General features: G+C 37.1%; 1 long non-coding RNA gene across 1 annotated transcript; it reads right to left on the reverse strand.

Annotated features, from left to right (window-relative positions):
- Positions 1-3,640: 3,640 nt before the first annotated feature.
- LOC134296213 (uncharacterized) lies at positions 3,641-17,045 on the reverse strand. The gene is made up of 3 exons (XR_010002831.1): positions 16,718-17,045; positions 7,556-7,786; positions 3,641-5,285 (listed from the first exon to the last, which is right to left on the reverse strand). It is a non-coding gene; the product is annotated as an uncharacterized LOC134296213 (long non-coding RNA).
- Between the last annotated feature and the right edge of the window lie 2,707 nt (positions 17,046-19,752).

Below are 19,752 nucleotides of genomic sequence, written 5' to 3' on the forward strand. Positions count from 1 at the left end.
TGACAAGATTATACTCAAACTAGAGACTACAACAGTTTTATGTTAAGGCTTATGTGAAGGGTTGCCTTATTGTACATCTGCATGTTAAGAACTGTTTTTTTAACTCGATTCAATGCTGCGACAGCCATTTTGATTGTTATTAAGTCAACAATAAGACTTTGTCTGGTTTTTATTTCTATTTGACATAATTGGCACTTAAACTATAAATAGGAATAGTTTTTCCATAATACCTTTGTAAGTGTTGCCAAGTGTATTCCTTTATGTTAAGAACTCTACTAATGTAGTGAATGAGAATACAAGTAGTGGATACCTTAAGTAAAGTATTCATTGCAATATATACTACTAGTAAACGTAAGAGATTCCATAGGGACGGGGCTATGATCTACCACTGTTTCTAGTCAAATCCAGTTTAGATTGAAATTAATATGACACCATAATCCCATTCCTTTGCAGCTTGTATAACAAGTGCCACTAAAAGGTGTTTATATAGAAGATATTACATTACCAACATAGTACTTACATATTATATACCACACTTTCCTTTTTACGTTTCACTGAAGTTTGGTACACTCTCTACATGTTTTCCAGGTTTTAATCTTAAATAGTTAAAAGGTCAAATAAAGTGACCATTTTTTTTATCCAACTGCACAAGTCTGGTTCCGATATTTCAGACTTGGTCATCAGGAAAAATCTGCAAAAAATCTAGCTGATGTAAGAAAAGGTATCTGGAATCAATGTACACAGGACAACATTTTAAGTCAGCTTAAGATCCCCTTTCACAGAGGTTGCTTCCCCTTATTCAAAACTCAAATTCTAAGATGTTATTTACATGTTTTATGGAACAAGATAAACTTTGCTGCAACGAGCAATGCAGATCTTATGCACAAGATAGCTCCTGGAGTTTACAAATTTCATCATTAGCTGTGATTGGCAACTTCCACTTTTCCTTTCACTCTAGTTAGAAATAATGCTATGGTTTCTCTTTCACTGCCATGGCTATGTCCTGTGGAATACTGGGGTTTGAATTTGATGATACACTACAATGCTTTGGGTCTTACTTCTAAATCCCCTTCCCTAAATTTCCCTAAATTTACAAATATTAGCATTCCATGGGCTGTTGGCATGGCAGCCAAAGTGGCAGCAAAAAACTACAATGATGCTGTGTGGAAAGGTCCTACTTTTTAGTAAAAGAAATGGAATCCAGGGGAAGCACTCAAGGATTAGGCCCCATCTGAGAGTGCTTTTTTATTATCTTTCCTTCATTACCAGTGTAATTTTTCTCCTGCCCTATTTGTTACATATTGATTTTTTTCTCCCATCTGCATTTTAATTCAGTTTCCAACAGCTGCCTGATGTGAACTAAGCAAGAGTGACATCTCTGCCTCAGAGTTCACAGAGAACCAAATTACTGCACCTCATGCAGATCTAAACATTGCACTTGTATATCTTCCTGATCAAATTGTAAATCACTTTCCCCACACCAAAGTGCCCAGGTTCCTGTTAGGTTCCTCAGTACAGAAAGGAGCCTTGCATTTTGTGGATATTTAATGTTCTGCAACTCTGCTGTAACTAATGGCAATCTCCTTCTCGGAAACCAAGAGGGGAAGACATTCCTGTACAGTATGTCGTTTCCAGACAATGTTCTCTTAATTTTTTAATGCAACTATTATTTTGATTTATTATGGCTGTAGTCATTTCTTTTTATTCATCCCATTTCAGGGTATGTTCTTAATGATTATGGGGAAAACAAATTCCTTGAGATCTATTTTGCTGTATGCATATATTTTTAATTACTACAATGCATAATACAGTAGGGTGAAAGTACTACCCTCTGCATTAATCACAAGCTACAGGGGTGATGTTCAAAAAGCTGCACTCAGCTTGCTAAACTCATGCAGGTGATGTTCTTGTACTTGTATATCTCTGTGTTTATGTCTCATTGCATTTTAAAATGGGTGCCTGGCTTCCATTTAGAACATTCAGCAGTTGAGGTTGGAGTCCTCACAGCTGTGTGTGCCTTGTCTTTATTGTCAAAGGCCCTAAGTGATGACAGTATTAATCACAGATATTACAATGCCGGTCAACTCATGATTATGAACTTGATGCTCAGAGATTTTTTTCTTGAAACTAGTACAGATTTTACCACTGATTAAAATGGGACTTTGGATTAGCCCTGATGAGCTATGTGCTAATGTGTACGCAGGCGCACATACAAAGGAGAGCTTAAATCATTTTGTTCAGGTAATCAGGGATCTCAGTGATGTATATTTCATTTTTAAGTCTTTTGGTTTTACCTTTACTTTATCAAGAAAGCAAAAGAACAAGGAGTCATGTTCTTTTCATTAACATTTCATTAATACCTACCCCGCCTTGACAGGTGCATAGCACAAAAATTTGGTAATTGATAGATGAATGTTCATACAACATATATCTGTTGTAGTTCTATCGACTGTATATATGCCTGCAGCTTCAAGAATGCATTCCTTGCAATCCAGGGAGTAAGTTATCTATCCATAATGGTCTCTAAACATTATCATCATCATCATCATCACCACCATCACCACCACCTTTCTCTCTATTATAAAACTTCAGATGGCTATCAGAATATTTAAAATTAATACAAATTAAAACAATACAAAAGTTTTAATAATAGTATAATACATCTACACTAGATTATATGGTCAGTAATGGAGCCCCGTTGGCGAAGTGTGTTAAAGCGCTGAGCTGATGAACTTGCAGACCTAAAGGTGCCAGGTTCAAATCCCGGGAGCGGCTTGAGTGCCCGCTGTTAGCTCCAGCTCCTGCCAACCTAGCAGTTCGAAAACATGCAAATGTGAGTAGATCAATAGGTACCGCTCTGGCGGGAAGGTAATGGCGCTCCATTCAGTCATGCCGGCCACATGACCTTGGAGGTGTCTATGGACAATGCCAGCTCTTCGGCTTAGAAATGGAGATGAGCATCAACCCCCAGAGTCAGACATGACTGGACTTAACGTCAGGGGAAACCTTTACCTTTAATGTAGCTAAACTATATTATATGAGTTTACACTGACCATGTAATGCAGTTTGAAGTAGTATTACATGTAAATGGCAGTGTAGATGGAGCCCCAGATTTTGTGCTCATGGTTGAACAGCTTTGGATTCAACTTACTGTATAAATCTTAGAGCTAAATCCAATTATTAGTTCCACCCAGAACTACTGTCATTAAGGTTAGTACCTTACTGTTATTGTGTCTACCAACTAACTCTCATTATTTACATAGTTTAAATAGAAATAATTTCTTGCCAGTTGTAAAGATTTGTACATTATATTTCTGTCTCACTATATCAGCGATTTTTTCTCATCTCCCTAGTCAATTTTATAACAGCCTGGATTTTCTGTTTCCTTTGTAAATAAGCATAAAGGGAGAATGCTATGGCTATGTAGAGGGGATTTGAAGAATGGAAACATATACTATGTTCATTTTTACTCTAAATGAATGGCAGACAGACCATTTTAGTGACTAAATATTATATTACACCAGCCAAAATAAATTTGTTATGTATATTCCAGTGGCGGAGTGCATGCTGTATGTGCAGAAGGTCACAGAATTAATATCTGCTCTTCTTAGACAGGACTGATAAATGCCTATGCTCAGCATACAGTGATTACTAGCTTTCCTTCAGCATTCTCTCAGTCACTTTCACACATTGTTTCTTGCAGATATTACATTTAACTTTTTGGCCTCTGTCATTCCCTTATCCTCCTGCTGCCTTTTGTTTGTTTGTTTTTTTGAAGGAAACATCTGTGATTGGTTAAATGGCTTTTTCTGTATAAGAGTGACTTTGTTTAGCAATGAAATTAGCAAAGGAAATGAACAAATAACTTCAGATTACACTGAAAATTAGAACTTTGTTTTGCTCTATTATTTTCAAAACAAAACCCTAGGGAGTTACAGTCATGACAACCGTACCAAATCATGAACAGTTATTTAGATCACATCCCATATTCTAGGAACTCCGAGTGGTGTACAGGTTGAGTACACCTTATCTAAAATGTTTGGATCTGGAAGTGCTTTGGATATTGGGATTGTTTCCTTCAGATTTTGGAATACCTGTATTTCAGAGATGGGACACAAGTCTAAACACAAAATTCATTTATGTCTTATATACACCTTATACATATATCTTGAAGGTAATTTTATTTACAGTATTTGTAAGAAAGCAGTGGTCTCATTCTTGAAACCACCCACGCAGACAATTTTGAATTTTGGAATTCTGTATAAAGGTTCAACCTGTACAAAAGGTTCAAAGCATAACTCATTCAATATGCAAAAGCATTACTGCATTATACACGGTCATATCTCGAATAAGTATTTTACATCAATCCTGAAATGCAAAGAAAGCATTCTGAAATGTTTTTTTTTCTGTGTTCTCTTTTCACAGAAAGAGCCAGTTACATAAAAAGCATTTACAATGGGTATAAAAAGTACACTTGGAAGGATGGTGGTTTACATGATTGCCTCTCCAAAGAAAAAGCTTCTGTTTAAATAAAAACAATTTTGCTTGGCGAAATCATGAGGTTTTGATGTTCCCTTTAAAATGGCTTCTTCTCCTTTTAGTGTTTCTGTAAACATTTACTTGTACAAATAATGCATTCAGTGTTAATAAAAAGCTTCCTACGATGTTATAGGTTTATGATTACAGCATTACTAAAATTATTATCTCCCCAGCACTTCAAAATTTTGTGTTAGGACTTATTGAGTACAGTGACTCCAGAAAACAGCTTTACATATCAATGTGATGTGATTCACCTTCTTTTATCAGATACAAGAACACCACAAAGAATAGCACTTAGGAGTCAAATGAACTTTTATAGACTATATTTTGAAGCAATTACAGATTCATTTGCAGCAGCTTGTTACTAAAGCAGTGGCAACAGTGCTTATTAATTAAAGGTGTCCTTTCATCACCAACCCTTTTGTAGCGAAAGTGAGAATTAGCTGATTGTTTCCTGGGAATTACAGTTTTTTTTCTCATTTTTAAAATGAGGGCAGCCAGTGTTTCCACTTTCTTGTTGTTTTTTCTTTCTCCAAAAATCCTCTCGTCTCCTGGAAACAACTGGGGATTATGTAGGTTTTCTGTCACTCTGTGCTGGAACGTATACCTCAGGTTGGATATTTCTGCATAGATCCTGGCTCTTTTTTCTTTCTACATCAAGTGAACTACTTGCTGCAGCTCTTTTAAAGTGACTTTGCTCTGAGCTTTCAAAAGGACATGTTGTTTCACTCCCGCCCTGCAAGAACCTTGGTACATCAAGGAAAATAACATCAAGTGATGCTGGGTTCAAACGTATTTCTAATCTTTATACAGCTCTTCAGTACTTATATTAAAAAAGTAAGGCATAATTTATTTCTGATGAAACAGAGTTGCTCAGCTCTCTATTAATAGGATCCTCAGGGCAAAAAGGGGTGGAAACACCAAGGATAAAAAGAAGAAAGCTGCACTCCTTTTTTCCTATAGTGAAACAATAAATAAATAATGGTGTTTACTCTGATTACAGTTGATTTAAGATACATTCCCCTATTTAGGAAATACTAAAATGAAGCTCAGATGCCCAAAGAATTTGAGAATATAGGTTTGCACACACGTTGATTTAGCTGTATATTGGTACACACAGAAGAATTCTGAAAATTACATTTGCAGATAATTTGGGAATCTGAGGATTGATTCCAATCATTGCTGCCTATAGCTAACAGCGAGAATCTTTCCATGGCCTCAACAACCAGGATCAATCTACACTGCCATATAAAATCCACATAACTGCTTTGAACTGGATTATATGGCAGTGTAGACTAAGGACCCTTCCACACAGTCATGTAACCTAGAATATCAAGGCAGATAATCCACAATACCTTCTTTGAACTGGGTTATCTGGGTCCATACTGTGATACAACCCAGTTCAAAGCATGTAATTAGGGTTTCATACAGCTGTGTGGAAGGGGCCTAAGGACATTTTCATCAGCCACCCCAAGGCTATGGAATGACCTGCTAAAAAGCTCTGACAGTTAAATCAGCTGTTAAAATTTTAAACACAATTAATTACCCATCTGTTCTGGCAGGCCTACCCAGCCAGTCTTAAGCATGAATTTAAACTTGTGTCATGTGTGTAATCTCTGTTCTGTGTATTTATAAATACTGTATTTATATTTTATATAAATACAGTATTTATAAATACACAGAACATATATATTTATATATTTATAAATACTGTAAATAAATAAATAAATAAATATTTTAATATTCATTTTATAGAACTACATTTTGATATATATTCTTTCTAGAAATACATTTTAATAAATGCATTTATAGAATTTTTGCAATGTTTATGTGTTTTAATGATTCTGTAACCCACATTGACCCACAAGGAGTGGCAGGTAAGAGATAAAATTATTATTATTATTATTATTAAAACACTTCACAGCACTCCCTGGCTCAGACTTTAAAATGTTATATTTTTAAAGTTTTTGTCCCTCTCTATGTAAAGAGCTCTATCAACCACAAAAATCTCCTTTGCTTTTGAATTTAAATTTTACCTTCATCTTGAAATCAGAATCATAGAAACATAGAGTTGGAAGAGACCACATGGGTCATCTACTCTAGGGCCCTTCCACACAGCCCTATATCCCAGAATATCAAGGCAGAAAATCCCACATTATCTGAGTGTGGACTCAGATAACCCAGTTCAAAGCAGATATTGTGGGATTTTCTGCCTTGATATTCTGGGATATAGGGCTGTGTGGAAGGGCCCTAAACCCCTGCCATGTGGGGAAAGGATATTTAAATATCTTACAGCCTAGCTGCTCCTACCAATTCATCCAGTGGCAGGTGTAATTTTCAAGCATAAAAAAGCCTTGGCAAATATAAAAATTGAGCCATCAATTCTAAAGCCTCATTTTCCTTTCCTTAGCGGTTCAGTGCCTAACTACTTCCATCTGCATTTCCTATTCTTTCTTTTTATACCTGCAACTGAGCTCTCTGTGTGTTGCTACATAGACAGCAACAGACAGCAAACAACATGCTAGAATTTCCTTTGGATTGTCATGCAGTAGAGACTCATAAACAAGCAAATGAACAAATAAAATTGGACTAGTGAGCTAGCCGGTTGCAAGGAGGAATGAAACACTACAATGTGTTTGACTCCAACCACTTTAAACCTAACTTTTAAAAAATGCTTTCTGTATTGATGCTTGCCAGAGCAATGTTTAATTTAGGAAAATACCTGAATGGGATTTGGGCTTATGGGAAGTAATGCCATTTGCGGTGTGTTATTAATCCTTAGTCCTTAATTCAGTGTAGGGAGAGTGTAAAATGCTACTTGCTGTCTGAAAAGCAAATACTATATATTCTTTCTGTATAGTAGAAATTATGCCAGCTATTCAGAATATGATCTGGGAACCCCTGATCATCCCCATAACAGCCAATAATCTAACTGCCAATAGGGGAGTTCTGTTTGCACAATTCCACATTCATTATTTGCATCTGTCTCTAGATTCTAGTATACTTGAAAGCTCACCTATGCTATTAGAAATCCTCATGTAGTCTTCATGCCAGATCATTGTAGGTTCTGCCCACTCATGTGTGACAATGTATTTGGATGGTTTTGAAAGATCCTTTATTTTCGCTTATATTGGCATCCTCCTGAAAAGTGGCATCTCTCATAACAGACACTTAAAAATGGAGCATGCAGTATTCACTAAGCAGATGTTTCCCATTGCATACACATCTGTCTTGTGCAGCATGCTTCCTATTGAAAAAAAGACAGAAGAATAGGAATCACTCCACCTTTGTTACCTTTCACTAACAGTTCTGAATCAGCACAAACTGGCATGTTTTCCCTCATGGAGCAAAGAGCAGTTTCTCCAAGAAGAAATGAATTAGTGAAATGCCATGAAGAAAACAATTAACTGCTTTCAAAAGAACCAGTACAATATGTCTGCTTTTGTAGTTCTAAAAAAGGAAGTAAACTATAGCATATCCAGCTGCAGATTTCTTGTTAACTTATTGAGGCTGCAATCTAGCATCCCATCAGCAAAGCATACATAACTGCATGTGGAGGTAATGTATGCTAGCACTATACAGCCCTCATGCAGACAAACTTACTTACTTAGGCGATCCCTCGTAGTTCGAGGATGATGGTCCTCCATTTCTTGGAAGACCCCTGTGCATGATTTTTTTTAATGTGTGGAGGTTGGTGCACGGCTGGTCAACACACAGTCTTCACAGAGTGAGGTTCCAGCAGTGGTGTGATTAACACAACCAGAGTGGCTTCTCAGTCTGTTGCAGCCTTCTTCTGCCTTCACAGCCTTTGTAACATGTACCATATTATCCTCCGCCTGCTCCACCGTTGAAGTCTTTGGGTCTTCGGATTGTTCTTGGTCTGGATCCTCCCCTGTGGCCACTCCTGGGAGTGCATGACTCCAGTGGTTGTGCCCGCAGATTCACTGGAACACGCAAGCCCCCTCACCACGTCAAGGTGACAATCCATTGAGGGGGAAACAAACTACACTGCATATCAGATGCCAAGCAATGGAAGCTGTTGCTCTACAATTCTACTTCAATTGCCATGGCAACATCCTATGGAGTACAGAAATTTGTAGTTTGGAGAGGCACTAGAATTTTCTGGCAAAATAACTGCAACTCTCAATATACTATGGGACAGTACCTTGGAGTTAAAGTAGAATATTATATTATAATTATATAGTGTGATTTGTACAGCTGCTAAGATCGTTAATCTAGACCAGGGGTTCTTAAACTGTGCTCCACAGAGTGCTTGGGTGGGTGATAGTGAGCGGCCCCACTGCGCCATGCTGCTTTCTGCCTATTTTTCTTTCCTCCTCCTGAGAAATGCAGGGAAATTAAAGTTTTGAGCTGCCAGAAATAGCTGCAGCAGTGTCCTCCTGGGGCACAAGCCCTTTCTCCCATGTCTCCCCCACTGCCCAAACTATTTTCCTTGCCACCCAGGCCTCTCTCCCCTTTCTTTGCTTCCAAAACCCTATTTCCCTCCCACCGCTCAGGGGGTGCTTTGATTGAGTTTTCCAGCATGGCAGAAGGGGGTTGGACTGGATGGACAATGGGATATTCCACGGAAATACTGTTAAGTTTATGTTGCTTAAAATTGTTCCTCATTTTAAAAATTGTATTGTTCTCTATCTTTTTTTCTTTCTTCGTTACTGTTTGAATTAGTTCACACAAACACTCCCCATTCACCTGCCATATTTACCTAGGACTTCACCCCACATAATAAGTAAAGCATGTTTTCCCCTTAAGTTTCGCAATGCCCCATATGGAAATTAAACAAATGATTTCCCTACCCCCATCACATGTTTTTATTCAGCTTTTATTTCAAATTATCCATTTAACTTCCCATAACATGGGAGACATTCTCTTTCCACTGTCTCTTTCCCTGTTTTCGTTTACTTGAAGAAACCCTCTGTGTTTGTTTTCATGGAAGTACTTTTGAATGAGAGATCATTAAACAGGATTTATTCTATTCTATATTATTCTATATTACAATGCGAAAGTACAGATACCTCTCAATTCAAAAGGTAACTATTAAATTTACATTGTTAGAAAAAGGCTTAAATTTCTGTTCCTTCTTCCCCAGTTCTAAAGATTATGGCAGAAGAAGTGGAAATCTCTACACACTACAGACATAATGTAAGGGCTCTAATACATATGTTCATAGCATACAAATGTTCCCTTTGGTCTATGGACCAATAATTGTTCCATTGATCCAGTGTATGAACATCTGTATGAATGTGTGTAGTCTTTTTAATGGTTTAATCAACAGCACAGGGAAGTTCCTTTTTGTTCAAAGGGCTGATCAGGTGCATTTGAGTTCCTGCATGGCATTAAGTTTTGATGAGAACATCATCATAAAAAAGAAACAGTAAACACAGGAAAAACAACAATTCTATCCTATTTCAGTGGTATTAAGGACTGTAGACCTCTGGTGTGTGCGATTTATTTTAGTGGGCAACGTGTGTGCATGTCTCCCTAGTGCTCAGTTTTATGGAGCACTTTGCATGCTTTTAAAAAGGAATAGCAAAAAACTTATGTATGATGGGTTGATCACCAAACTATCAAAATGACAGCAAAGTTAGCCCCAAATGTTGGGCAAATTGCAGAATATTGGTCTATTTCTAGAGGAAGAAAGAAACAAATAAAATTGCAGCAAAATGCAAAAGAAAAACACCTCAGATGCTCAGCAATTTCCAAGATGCTTCCATTTCATCCAATATTTTATTTATTATTGTTTTCTTAAAGTATGACATGCAGTGCACCTGGCCACTGTGCAATTGTTCCATTACACTGTTAGCAAGTCTAAATTCTGCTTTCAGCTTTGCTCTTTGATCCTTATGCAGGCTCTGTGCGATTGATGTCAGAGGCAGAGGAGCTTAGAAGTCGAGATGAGGGGACTGCAGTAACAAAACAGCAAAGATGAAAAGTAACCTGGATCCTCAATATGAACAAACATATATCTAGTTCCTAGGAGACTGAAAATATATGTTCTCATGGAAAATAGCCCACCACTGAAGATAAGTGCCCTCCCTAACTCACTACCCTGCTGTGTGTAGTGTTTTCAAAAGAACAGGAAGTGTGCCTAAGCAAAAAAGACAGGTATGCCTTTACTTTCAGGAAATGAAAATGTGAAGAGAAATACAGTTTTCAAACAAAGATAGCTTTGCAGGACATTAAACCCTTCTCTTTAGATGCTAAATTAATCTGGCACATACCTTTACTAGGGCTGTGAATCGAGGGATATTCAATTACCATGGATGCAAACCCTGATGAACCAATAAACAAGCATTGTATAATCCAGTGTGCACTATAAATCTCGAAATCAAAGAAATAGTGAAGTCGGAAAGTAGTAAGCAACCTGTATTGACCAACTTTCTATTCAATCTCTCAAGACCTGTATATAAAGCTAAGCTAAAAGTTAGATTTTTGCCAAAAGAAATATGGAGGCAACATCCTATTTTAGCAATGCAGATACTTTGAGGGTTTTGATGTGCACAGAGACTACAGTAGATGAGACAGTACTAACATTCTTTACCCAATACCAATACGCACTTGACTGAGAGCAGTGCATTGACAATTTGAGAGGCAGGGGGGACTTGTATTTAAGTCTAGAAGCTGGGAGTTCATGCAATGTACAGCTAGTTTTCAGTAGAGAAGGGGGGACAATTGTAAGAGAGAAGGAGCCATTTTCCTGAGATACAGGCCCTATTTACACTGCCATATAATGCAAGTTGGAATTGCATTATATGACAGTGTAGATAGGGCCACAGTCAGCCTGCTCAGTTCCTGAAACTCTTATCTTGGAGCACTACCTCACCCTGCAATCCTGGCCATAACTTCTCACTGTCACTGATAGTCTGGAGTCTGGACCTTATTACACACACCGAAGAATATATCTTTTAAGTAGGCAATCCGTGATTGAAGAAGGGTCGATGAGTACTTTATACATACTGAATACATCTCAACCCCATTACATCTGGATCTCTCCTTCCTGTATCTAATAAAATAATGTGCTTTTGATTCATCACACAGCAGACAATGTCTCATCCCAATCGATTAGATATTCCCTCATGTCACTGTCTTCCCTCCTCCCTTCTTTTGGCAGATCTTGCGCAACATGCAAGTTTGTGAACTCAGTCCATGGAGAAATGGGAAAACACAGCTCCATTTTTAAAAAGTAAAGAATCATGAGGAATAATAATAATAATAATAATAATAATAATAATAATAATAATAATATCTTTATTTATATCCCACTTTTCTCCCTCACGGGAAATGGAATTTAACACAAATTCTAGTATTACGTAACAGGATTCGAGGCCTTTATAGTTTAATGATATCAATCTCACTAAATCAGACATTTTGCTTGAAGTTTTCTTATGCTTCATGCTTGGTCATTGAAAAGTGTGTCACCCCCTCTTCCTCTTCCCACTCCCCACCCTCCTCCCTTCCTTGCTCCCCCTTCACTCCAAAATTTCCAACCTCTTCTGGGTTCTAGGGCAAAATGCCAAAGACATGGCTTACCAAGACTCTCAGTGGGGAGAGAGTGCAGCCATCAATCTCCTGGCTGATGACATGATTTTGACATCCTAGGGTCCTTGTTATAAATGTATTGTTGCACCCCAGCCATGAGACAACTTTTCACCCAGACATCATGCTGGGATGAGACTATCTACTAAGTAAAATTTATTAAGAAAAGTGTAAAAGATAAGAAAAAGCACAATGAAAAAGCACAATCCAAAATCCAAAAGACAAATCCAGAAATTCCAAAGTTGCTGAGGACAGGTGACATTCAGTTTCATGAATCAAATCACAAGAATCCAAAAACTTGGAATTGCACTTTGAGGTGATACAGTGAAACAAGGCAAAATCCATACACTTGATCAAAATTATATCCATAACTTGAGAACACAACAGCGCATAAACCAGACCAAAAGCCATGAAGACCTGAACAGGAAGTATAATCCAGAAACTTGAAACTTAACCAAGAAAACATGAACAAGACACGCAATCCAGAAACATGAACATTTGCAGCAAGGCCATAGAACTATAGAATTGTTAACACTTGAAATGTTCTCACAAAGAGCTTGGAGCCCACTTAAAAGCTTCAATTCTTTCCCATGACATCACTCCACGTACACCTACTTCTTCGCTGCTTATCTTGAAGCTGTAGGGAAAAGTGAATCTATTTCTCTTTCACATTCTCACAGAGCAGCTGTAGCTGCTCTGATGTAGTAACAGCCTCACACTCCCCCACATTCCTCTCAGGAGCAAACTCTGGCAGATTTTCAGAGGAACAAATTTTGCTCTCTGTAACATCCTGAAAATTCCCAGGAGATTCACTAACACATGTCTCCACGTCACTCCCATCCCCCAAAACCCCTTCATGAGACCCCAGAATACCTCCTTCCTCATCTCTGAAGAATCAGATTCTTGACAAATCACAACATGTATTTTTATTATCATTCCCTCTCTCTCTCTCTCTCTCTCTCTCTCTCTCTCTCTGTGTGTGTGTGTGTGTGTGTATCCCCCATTGCTGCATCTTTATATAATTCTGCCTGTTTTGGATCTGTAGTCAATTTAAATACTTCCAGCAACTTAATTCTCTGCTCCAGTGATGCAATGCTGTGATTTTTGCCTGAGATTCAAAAGTTCATAAAGATTGGACAGCCCCAGTTGTATTGAATTCCATTCTTACATAAAATTGCTGTACAAGGGCTCACAGTTCATCTCCAATTCAAAGTTTCAGGACACAAATCCTGAAATATTTGGACAGATGTTTCCAAATATTTGGGTGGAGAAGGGACATTTCTTATGACTCTTGTGAATCTCTCTTTGTTGTAATAGCTTGGGAATATGATCAAAATATCTCTTGGGAAAGAGGTTGCTCCTTTATAATTCATGTGGTGTATTCTATCAAAGTGGTAATCTTCCCATTATTTTGTGTCATGTCCTTAATCCACTTACTAATTTCAATCTGTAACATATTTGGAGATTCATTTTGTAGATCTGGAAAAAAAATTATTCTGATGTTCATGCATCTACCATGATCAGCCAAGGCTATACAGTTCAAATCATGCCTTTATATGCTGATTTGGATCTGTTTCAGCTTGTTAGAGAAGCCCTGCTTTCTAATATCTCTGTTTTATTTTCCAAGGCATGGATAGCTGTTTGTAGATTAGTCATTTGTGATCCTAGAGTTTTTAATCCTAGAAGTAATTTCCAGTGTGCTCAAAGCTATCATTTAGTTCATTTGTAATAACAGTTCATTATTTGATATATTTTTTGCCTCGTCCTTCTTCATTGTGGCTATTTTTTCACCCATGACATCTTTCTGAAATCCAGACTTTCCTTCCTCCACTCTCTCTGCTACTTTTTTGGTAGACAGTCTGTCTAAACTCCTATCAGAAGGTCTGGTTCTGGTTCTTAGAAGATAAATGGGATTGCTTAGGTTTGGAGTTGTCCCCGTATAATTCCATTAAACAATCACTCCTTTCTTCTCAGCATAGGAAATGGTATGTGTAAAGAGATGGCAGCAAAAGTGAAAGTAAGTCTATTGCTCAAAAAACCTCTGTTCTTAAAAGGTTCAAAAAATCCATGTTGCTTATCTCATGCTTTAGCCAAGGGAGAGGTACTCACTGTGATCCTGTATATTATTTGTTTATTAATTTCTCATAATCTTCCCCCTGGGAGAGAGAGCTCTGAGATCAGCATCCAGCCATCTGAGAGGCTCCACCCCAAATCTTCTAGCAAATCTAGGAGATTCAGAATGGTTGGAATAAGATGATAAAGAAATGGATTTGAAGATGGAATATATTTTTAACATAGATTAAAATGAAAGATACAAAAAATGGCATAATAAGCTAAGTAATCATTGGAAAAATATTATGGATATATGGAAGAAATATAAAATAAAGTTGCTCCCAGGTATTTCACCACTAACACCAGTCATGATCTTAGAAAAATTCCCAACTAATTTTAAAAGAAAATGAGAAAAGAAGTTTAAAAGAAAAGAAATTACTGAAAATTAGGGTATGAAGATGAAAAGCAAAGAGAGAATAAACGATCAAATTTTAGGAAGTGAAACTACATGGTTTAAGAGCTTACAATTGGAAAAATGGTCAGCAGATATATGAAAGAAATACAAGGTGTGCTGAGAGCATACAAAATATGAACTAATTATTCAAAGAAAGGCTAAAAAAGAAATGAAACAATTCAAAGCACAAGTGATATTTACAAAATATTGATGGAAAAGAGCAGATGGAGACCACCTCAGAGAAACATGGGAAAAAGATTGTAAAAAAAGTTTAAATGTACAATTATGGAAGGAAATATGGGATATGTGTATTTTGAAAAATATATCTGTAAGAATTAAGGAAAATTATTATAAAATTGTATGGAGATGGTACTAAAACCAGTCAGATTAAACCAGATAGATAAGAAATATTTAAATCAATGTTGGAGAGATTGTCAGGAAATAGGCTCATATAAACATATGCTGTAGACTTGCAAATATATACAAAAAATTTGGGGAAATGATATTTAAAGAGATAAAGGGAAAACAATATTTGAGATAAGACGCGCACCAGAGATAGCTTTACTAACCATATATGATATTAAAATGTCACAAGAAATAAAGGAGTTAATCTCCAATTTATTAACAACAGTGAGGCTGATAATAGCTAAAAAATGGAAAGAAAAGCATGATTTTCAGCTAAAAGATTGGTATAAAAAGTATGGAATATAGTATGGATACATGATAAATTGTCATGTGATATTAAGTCTAAAAAGAAAATATAGAAACTAAATGATTTTTGGAAAATATGGGGGAAATTTATAGAATATGTAGGCAGGAAAACAAACCTTCAGTGAAAAATGACGTTTTGGAAATCATATATTAATAATATATTAAGCAATTTGGTCCAGAGAGAGGAAGAACCCATTTTTATCTTGCGGAGTTTATTTTGTGGATATTATGTTTAAACTGGTAAAAATGTTGAAGCTCAACCTGACAGTATGAAAACATAATAGAAATTCTGTTATTGTTATTTTAAAAAATTACATTTTAAAAGTAAATGGAAAAGAGAAAATAAAATTGCAAATTGCAACATTTACAATTGCTTTATACAGACAAGGATTCTTTCTCCCACCCAGGACATTAAAAAGGTTATATATACACTCCACTTGCCTCACCTCCAACAGACCTCTGAAGATGCCAGCCACAGATGCAGGCAAAATGTCAGGAGAGAAAGCTACATGGCCATACAACCGCCCCTCCCCCAAAATAAATAAATAAATAAATAAATCACAGCAACCCACTGATTCTGGCCATGAAAGCCTTAAACAACACAGTCATCATTGTTATGGTGTGCGATTTCAGACATCTATAGAAACGTCTGTTCTGAGCAGGTGTGGGAAGAATCCTTTGTTATTCCAATGACAGGAAATAATCGTATTTGCCCTGTCTGTAGAAATCTGTCTTTCCTTGTAACACCAAGACAATTACTTAAGTGATTTATAAAATTGATGGCCAGATCACTCCTCACTTTCCTGTGCCTTTATCACTCCTGAATGCCAGAAGGGACAAGGAGAAATGGTAATAAAAACATTTGTGTTTACTGGGCCGCTCATCTTAGGGACAATACAATTAGTCCTTCTGGTTTACTTTCCCAGCAAAGAAACAAAACAACAATGGATTCTCGTTCAGTTGAAGGCACGAAAAAACAAAGATTTTGTCTTCATTTTCTTCCTCGCTGGAAAAAGTCTGGTGCAAATAAACAAGGGAAGAAAACCATGCATAAAATGGATAATAATCCACCAACAACGGCAATGCTAACAAAAAAAACATGAACTGAATCTATTGGAGATGAGTTTAGAAAATCGAATTAAAACCTTTCTAAGCTGGTTTTTTGTAAATATTTCTGGCATGGTATTAGAGAAACATTTTGCAATAGGCATAGTTAAATAGCTGCCAGCATGTAAATGAAAGATTTCTGCCCATTACATGAGCAAAATCTATTGAGACTTTCAAGAGGAAGAATGTGCTGGTATTGTCTTAGAGAAAATGTATTTTCTCCCCTAGCTTATAGAAGGTATTAGGAGTGCAAAATCTGCGACAACCCCAAAAATCAGCAGTAACGTCAAATGTTCTTACCTTGTTTTTGTTTTAAACTGTCAAAAAATTGAAACAATAAAAGGGGATAGGTCAGTTTTTCAACTAGGATAGCCATGACCGAGCAAGGGAATGGGAAGCTATAATCTGTACAACGGAAACAAAAATGTCCTTTAAGAAGCGGTTTGCAAATTCACCCTTGTTTGCTGTCAGCTGTCTGTTTTTAAATAATGCACAAATCAACTTCAATGCCATGGAAATTATCAACAGAGGATCAAAACCTGGAGCTTCTACTAGAGCACAAATCAAAAGCTGTAGGAATCCAACAGCTGGAGCTGGTCTCATTATTTCAGAGAGCTTTGATGTGCATTTCAGGCAGCTATCTTAGAGAATTACTTCCAGATTTGTCTATCTGCAAATTTGACATTGCTTACACATTATAGATTCCAACAGAGATAAATACTGTAACTGACTTCACATTTTCAAAATTATGCCCCCTCCCCTTTAAAATATATTCAATTAGGCATAAAATCTTGCAAATAGCAAAATTGAAAATCAGCTGCCTCTAGTAAAAAAGACAACAAAACCAGCACAAATAAACAGTTTGTTATTGAATCTTAGTTGTTTGCTTCTTTTAGTTTTATCAATCCTGCTTTTATTATGTGATCAACTGCCTAATTAATTTTGCCCTTCTGTATTTAGGCAAAATACAGTGTATTTCAATGGATCTGTTATAATCCTACACCTGCAAGCCTCAGAGAGTTTAAAAGCCTTCTATCATAACTTCTCACTATGCTTATAATCACTTCAGCTGCTGTACCTTTCAGCTATTTAGTCTGTTGAAATATAGGAATTTTTAATTTCATATGTACTAAAAATTTGCATCTGTGGTTAGTTTCTTTGGACTATAATCAGATCAAAGTCTCTGAAAGATATTGAGGGAGTTAGATACAATATTTTGCTCAGACAGTTTTTAAGGATGAATCAAATACTGTTTTGATTTTCCTTGCTTATCTGTTAACATGAACAGATGTGATTGTGCTATTGTATAATGACTACTGATTGCCAACAGTACTTTATTTTACACCCATTCTACAGCCCTAATTAGAGATAATATACTATTCTATATAGCTATAATTAAAGACTGCTTCATGTATTATACAGTATAAGTAAATTCCTGTAATTATGAATAGGTTCTATACAGTATGCCTATACTGAAGAAATGAAAGTGACTAAATTAATGTCAATGCAATTATATGCTCTACCTGTCTACTCTGAAGTCAATTTTACAAAACTTCCTTTCTAAGAAGTGAGTTTAGGAATGCAGTCTAATCTATTAAAATTCAGAATGCCTTGTCCACATCATTCAGCTGCAAATAAAACCTGTATTATCATGATAACAGGATGATAGTTTATCACATTTTGAATTTCAATGCAAACTTCAAGTCTTTTTGAAATGATCGTGGAGTCAAAGAATAATAAAGTTGGAAGAGATCATCTAAATGAAGCAAATATCTTGTCAAACACAGGGTTGTTGTATGTTTTTTGGGCTGTATGGCCATGTTCCAGAGTATTCTCTCCTGACATTTCGCCCACATCTATGGCAGGCATCCTCAGAGGTTGTGAGGATACCTGCCATAGATGTGTGTGAAACATCAGGAGAGAATACTTCTGAAACATGGCCATACAGCCCAAAAAACATACAACAACCCTGTGATCCAGGCCATGAAAGCCTTCGACAACACATTGTCAAACACATTTGTCAACATCTGCTTTCTTTAGCATTAATGTAAATCTACTAAGGGACATGCTAATATCTGTGCATTCTAATCCTTGTGTACCAAATCTAATTCACACTGAGATTAGAAACAAACTTATCTGTCAAATTGTTGGCCCTGCAATGAGCGAAGTTGATTAAAACATGGATCTTGCATTCTACCTTTGTTGTAGTAGAGCCTGTGAATAACGTTACAAACAGTAGTATGGGTGCCAGAAGGGGAAAAAGGGTTACTCGGGAGCAGGAATCCGATGATGAGCAGCAGAGAAAGAAGATCCGGGACATACTTACAGTATCTACAGATGAGGAGTCGTTTGAGGGATTCTCTGGGGATAATAATGTTGCAGACAGTAGTATGGGTGTCAGAAGGGGAAAAGGGGTTACTCGGGAGCAGGAATCTAATGATGAGCAGCAGAGAAAGAGAATTCGGGGCATACTTACAGCACCTACAGATTAAGAGTCGTTTGAGAAATTCTCTGGGGATGATGGGTCAATAAATGAAGGGGAAGAAGGAGACACCATGGATTGGACTAAGATAAGAGAAGTGCAAGCTATTTGTGAGGCACCAACAACTAGTGATACCTTTATGGGGTTCTCTGGGAGTGAAGACTGGCAATCAGGGGATCCAACTGATTCTTGGGGGATCTAAGTCTTGACAGGAGATGGAGAAATTGGAGGGAGAGTCAAAGGAATTCACGTGAAGAGCTGGGAGCAGCTGTGGGGGATGGTGATGGGGTGGTGGTCTGTTCATCCTCTGATGATGGTTTGTAGATAAAAGTGGGTTCAGGGGTGAGGGGTCTTTGCAGAAGGCAAGGTGTTGATGTACGTTCATGTGCTGGGTATTGGGAAAGTTTCTTGTAGTCTTGCTGTTGCCTGTTTTATGTTCGGTGTTGGACTCGGATCTGCAGTTTGGCCCTGAACCGGTTTGGTTGGAGACGCTGCTTCTGCAGATACTGGAGCAACACTGCTTTGAATTCCTCCTGCTTCGACCTTGGACTTCGGCTGACGACGCTTCTCTTCTTGCAACTCCCTCTGTTAACCATTTGTGTACTGTGACTTTTTGTTTTGCTTTAGAGCACTTTGTTTGACTTGTTGCTTTTTGCATCCAGTTGATCTGGATTACATTTCTGTTTACCCTTTTGAACCAGGTCTGGTTTGGGGTTTTGAGTTTTTGACCAGTGGAACTACATTTAAGTATCCCTGCGTCCTTTTCCTTTTGTTTCAATAAACTCTGTTTTGAAGACACTTTTAAGTCTGGCCCTTTAAGGCGTCTGTGATTCCAACAACCTTCCACTGAGTA

This window comes from Anolis carolinensis, chromosome 2 (assembly GCF_035594765.1).
Source record: "Anolis carolinensis isolate JA03-04 chromosome 2, rAnoCar3.1.pri, whole genome shotgun sequence".
NCBI lineage: Eukaryota > Metazoa > Chordata > Lepidosauria > Squamata > Dactyloidae > Anolis > Anolis carolinensis.